We start from the raw sequence: 6,000 nt of genomic DNA, 5'->3' as shown, positions 1-6,000 counted from the left end.
ACATCATTTGCAAATAAGTTTTGTTTGCAGCCAAAATCCTTTGCCTTTGTTTGTAAGCAAAACAAGTTCCAGTGAAAAAAATTTGCAGGTTTTCATCACGTTAAATTTTGCTGCACTTTTTTTAATCCTTTCATTGAAAAATCAACACTTATTCCGAGTGTTTACTTTACCTTCTGAATGATACAGTCCTCGGTAACATATATTGGACAATTATTTTAGTTATTAAAATCAAACAATGAGGCTTGGGAATTTGCGTTTGCGCATAATGTTTCGACCCCACTCAACCACTTTTTCATTTGATTATCTACCAAAATAGAAAGAGATGGGGAAACTTCAAAAAATCATTTATTGTTCAAAAAAAATTGGTGCATCCATTTTAACAAACCCCCTAAGCTCAAACCACTACAAAAAACAATAGGTCATTAGGGGCCAACGATACCTGCAATTAAGAAGAGCAAGAAAAAGAAAAGCAACAAAATGAAATTGAAACAACAGGCATTACGTATGACCAAAACTCAATGTCTTTCTTTTTTTCTTGAAAAAGATCTCGAGGAAACAGTGAAAATTGCATCAAATAGAAATTTGAATAACCAATTGACTTGCATTTCACTGTAAAACGCGATGGGACTTGTTTTTTAAGAAAAAGTATCAAGCAGATCAAATCAAAAAGAGCGAATTTAAAAGAACATATTCATTTTTTTTGAAAACCAATAAGTTCCAAGTCAAGAAAACCAGTAGCTATCAACTGAATGGCGTCATTCTTTGAATGGCGTCATTTATACATTCATTCAAAGTCAGTGAGAGCTGTCATTATCCCGAATGTCATACGAACACAAAAGAAAACAAATGCAGTCAAAAGTCAATTGACCAGTTAAATTCTGCAAGGAAACGGTGTCGAAGACTATTAAATCGCAAAATTTTTAAACCAAACATTAAATAGAATCAATTTTTGTTCAGACAAGACAGCAAAAAAGAAACTTCGACCTCAAAAATGTCCACAAAAATTTAAAAACAGTTGTGAAATATTGTAAGAACAAAGCCAAAACTCTACTACCATTCAAATGGTAAAACAGCAATGACGATTTCCTTCTAATTATCGTGAAAGATAATATAGCCTCTTTCATTGCTGAGACTAAGCCAAAAAGTGGCAACAATGGGATTATTGTGGGCAATTATAAATTAAAATGTTACTGCTTAGTAATCTCATTGAACGCGTAATTAGTCAGACTAAGTCAAAAGACTGCAAAAAAACAACGAACACAGGTGGAACTCAACAAATCTCAAATTATTTTTAGGCAAATGGTGTTGAAGACAAAAGACCAGAAGCTTTCGGTTGATAAGATCCTAAAATTTATAGGGCTCTATTTTCCCGTTGACGTGACCCTTCAATAGCTGAACTTTAAATCAAAACCGTTCTGGCTGTAAATGACAAAAAAAATTCAAAAAAGCAAATTTTAAAAAACAAATCACCGCGTCCCGTTGTAATACAAACACATTTTGAGTTCAAATATTCAACAACCAGACCATGAGGGATCTTCTTATTGCTGGCTATCTATTACAGCAAAATTTTCGTGCAATTTTTACAAAATTAACTCATTTGACAGAAGGTCAATATATAAAAAAAATTGAATAATGAATATTGGATGCTTATCCAGAATGAATACCGAAAGAAGCTTTATGTATTACCTGAAAGCATAAAATAATTTTTTAGATAGATACCTAGATACAAATGACTTACCTGGTGGGTTAGTCTACGTATAAAGACCACAGAAAAACATCAAATGCTGGTGAAACTCAAGAAAACAATAAATAAGACAGCAATCTGTCGGAGCATTAAAAACTATGCCTGTTAATCAGAAAAGACAAAATTTTCAATTGGAATATTTTTGAGCAAAAGTGAGACTTCATTTTAATCGATGCTTTAAATTAACGACGAGACCAAAACTGGCCTTGTTATTGGTGTACGGTTGTTAAAAACTCCAATTGATCAAAAATGGAATCTTTATTTTGGCAAACGAAAGTTTTAGTGAATGAAGAATGAATTATGCATTTTTTAAGACAGCCAAATTGTTAAGTCCAGACATATTCTCAAGAACTAGAAGTAAAATTAGATTGTTTTTGAATCTGCGAATGTTGTGTCAACAGTTTTTTCTCTACTACCGGTCAAACTGGACTAAGTGAGTCAAATATGTATATTTGAGGCCATTTTACATGAAACAAAAGGAAAAATGCCAAATTCTTTGACAAAAATAGCCAAAAATGTAGTGAAAACTTTTGGTTTAGGCCAATCATCAACTTTTTGTAATTAAACCAATGACATATTTGTTAAATGATAAAACAGCAATGAAGTCTTCCTTCTAATTATCGTGAAAGATAATGTAGACTCTTTCATTGCTGAGACTAAGCAAAAAACTGGCATAATTAGGATTTTTGGGGCAGTTATAGATTAAATATTACTGCTTAGTAATCTCATTGAACAAGTAATTAGTCAGACTAAGTCAAAAGACTACAAAAACAACAAACACAGAACTCAACAATCCACAAAACAATATTAGGCAAATGGCGTTGAAGACAAAAGAACAGAAGTTTTTGGTTGATGAGATCATAAAATTTGTTGGGCTCTATTTTCCCGATGACGTGACCTGTCAACAGCTGAACTTTAAATCGAAACCGTTCTGGCCGTAAATAAAAAATAAACATTTTTCAAAAAATCAATTTTTAAAAAAAAATCACCGCATTCCATTGTAATACAAATACTTTTTGATATCAAATATTCAACGACCAGACCATTGCAGATCTCCTAATTGCTGGCTATCTATTAAACCAAAATTTTTATGCAAATTTTACAGAATTAACTCATTTGACAATTGGTCAATATATTAAAAAAAATGCTGAGTGATGAAATTTGGATGCTTATTGAGAAATAATACCGAAAGAACCTTTATGTATTAACTGAAAGCATCAAATAGTTTGTTCGATAGCTACCTAGATACAACTTTTATTCTTGATGATTCAGTCTACGTATAAAGACCACAGAAAAACATCAAAGCTAGCAAAACTAAAGAAAACATTAAAAAAAGACAACAATCTGTCGGAGAATTAAAAACAATGCCTTTTAATCAGAAAAGACAATATTTTCAATTGGACACTTTTTGAGCAAAATTCAGACTTCATGTTAATCGATGCTTGAAATTAAAACAGAATTGCCTATAACGGGGTTGAAGAAGTGCAAAAGTATTGTTTTGAGAAGGACAGACCCAAAATACAATCCGAATTTTTCTCATTGCAAAAATCAACGACGAGATCAAAACTGGCCTTGGTATTGGTGTTGGGTTGTTAACAATTTCATTTGTTCAAAAAAATGAAATTGTTATTTTGGCAAACAACAATTTTAATGAAGGAAGATTGAATTATGAGTTTTATAAGACGGTCAAATCGTTAAGTACGGACATATTCTCAGGAACCAGAAGTAAAGTTAGCCCTTACCTGATAAACGAATGCCCTGTCAACGGTTTTTTTCTCTACTACCGGTCAAGTTGGACTAAGTGAGCTAAGTATTTTTTCTGAAACAAAAGGGAAAATGCCAAATTTTGCGACAAAAATAGCCATAAATGAAGCGAAAACTTTTGGTTCAGACTAATCATCAATTTTTTTGTAGTAAAACCAATGAGACACTTGTTAACAACTTAAGCATATTTTTAGCAAAAATTCATCAAAGTTCAAAAACAGTTCACGAAATATGTGAGCAAAACAACGAACATTAAACCAACGTTCACAAAATGCTGATTCTTTGTTACTCCCGGGAAAAAGCGCAATTCAACAAAATCTATTTAATTTGATATTCTTCTCTTGACGATATTTTTGACGATACCACTCACAACTTTGTACGATGAATACATCGATCATTACCTTGTAAAATGCATATTGGCTATATATTTGGCTCGTCACTGTTTTACTCGCGTATTTTAAGATTAGGAAGGGAAGCGAGTGCGAAAAAAGTACAACAGCCTCGAATTTTGGAAAACAGGTCGCCATTTTAAGCATTTCTCAGTGCGCGAATAATAGCGATAAGTGTAATTGATTCTTATTTTTTGATCATGTCACCGACTCTAATCTAGTCCTTTGATTTTGGGGGATTAATCGCCAATTTTCCTGGTGTCTTTATCGCTAGAATTTGCGCCCGAGATCAGCGATGAGGAATGGCAACTTGGTGGTGATTTTCGCCTTGTTGCTGATTTTGTGCAAATTTGCTAAAATACGAAAAACCGACGAAATGATTGGCGAAAATTGACTGAACAAAAAAACAGTTGCGGGTGTAGCTCCTACCCCACTAAAGTGGGTCGGAAAAGTTAAGGACATTATATAAGTTATGGGTTATCGACCAAGTTGTCCCACCGCAGAAGACCAACTGCATTTGAAAGTTTCACACATTTAACAAGATTTATTCACATTTTAATGGCTTCGCTCACCTCTTACTGAGTTTGGCGAGACTTTGTAACGAGTACAAAACATTCTTCCGCTGGGGAGATAAAAAACTCACCATCATTGATGGTTGCATAGAATCTTAGCAGCAATTTCGAAAAATTTTTCTGAGTGATGTTAAAACAATGAAAGCTCTTCGGAACTCCATGCCAAATAGAAGAAGACTGTCCCGCCCCTATCCGAACGCCAACCAGTTTGGTCAAGTTTCCTTGCATCCCACTGACTCGCATCGATTCTGGAAAAAGGAAGAAAACAGAATTAATTGTTGGAAAGTGTGAAAGAATTGAAACCTTCGATGATATGCTTTTCAGAGCTGGCAAGTATTACAAAAGTTTAAATAAAACTTTATTAGATTTTGTTAAATCTAACACATTCTAACTTGGCATATCTATCTCAATACCAATTTTCTAACACCGTCGAAAAGATGGGCAACGTTTTTTTTTTTCATTATAAAGCACACATAATAACTTGCTGCATATTCTCATTATTCGGATTTTTGCAGCAAATAAAAAAAGGATTTTGTAATTTTTTCCCAAAGCTAAAAGAAAACTTACACGGGTAAAAATTCGAGATTCATACAAAGTCTGTAAAAAACGGAACAATGTGGTAATTTTATCAGAAACTCGATTTCCTCTCAGTAACTATTCTAGAATTAAAGGTTTTATGAATTAAAGAATTTCGTTTATTCGATAGTTCACTGATTTAACCAAAAGGGCAAAACCTTTAAACAAAAATGAACATTATGGCTTCTTCAAGATTTTTTAAAGTGAACTTTGTGAATATCTGTAGGCATTTATGCTCAACTTGAAAACCAAGGGTGCAAGTTCGTTTGGAATCTGATTCGACTGAAAAATCTACAGAACGGACAGTCAAAAGTGACATCAGATAAGAACAGGAGATAACATAAATTCCCCCTAAAAAGTAATTCGTTTCATTGCTATGTTCTCTTGATTGTTTGGGTACTACGTCTTGATTGCTTCTATTTTCTCATTATTCCTGCTGTCAGTTTAATTTTAATTTCAAACTTAAGCTTAAACTCCCAACTGCATTGATTTCCGATTTCCGTTTGCTTAGCAATATCTTGTCTGATTCCGCTTTTAAGGAAAACACAAATTAGGAAAAAAGTGAAAATGTGAAAAATGATTATCTTTGGACAATTGTAAGTTTACGCAATTCTTATTTTAGTGCCCATTTTTTATGGGATTATTTTGACAATAAATTCGCAGAGTTGGTATTGTTTTGAACGTTCATAAGCATGAATTAATTAAGAAAAAATTGAATTCATAATATTTTATTTTTACGTAAACACCGAAAACACATCTTGTTCGGTTTGACAGCACATCTTTTTGTTTTGCTTGAATCAAATAGAGAAAATTATAAAATGCTATTACAAATTGAATCTAAACTTATTATTGCATTGAGCTCTGAAGACATCTTTTTGTCCGGTTTCATTCAACTTTTACGAATTGTAAAATTGAATTTTGCATTGAATTTTGCATATTCCAGTTCATAAGGTAA

This window comes from Convolutriloba macropyga, unplaced genomic scaffold (genome assembly GCF_964194025.1).
Source record: "Convolutriloba macropyga unplaced genomic scaffold, txConMacr16.3 SCAFFOLD_3106, whole genome shotgun sequence".
NCBI lineage: Eukaryota > Metazoa > Xenacoelomorpha > Acoela > Convolutidae > Convolutriloba > Convolutriloba macropyga.
This window is presented reverse-complemented; position numbering follows the sequence as displayed.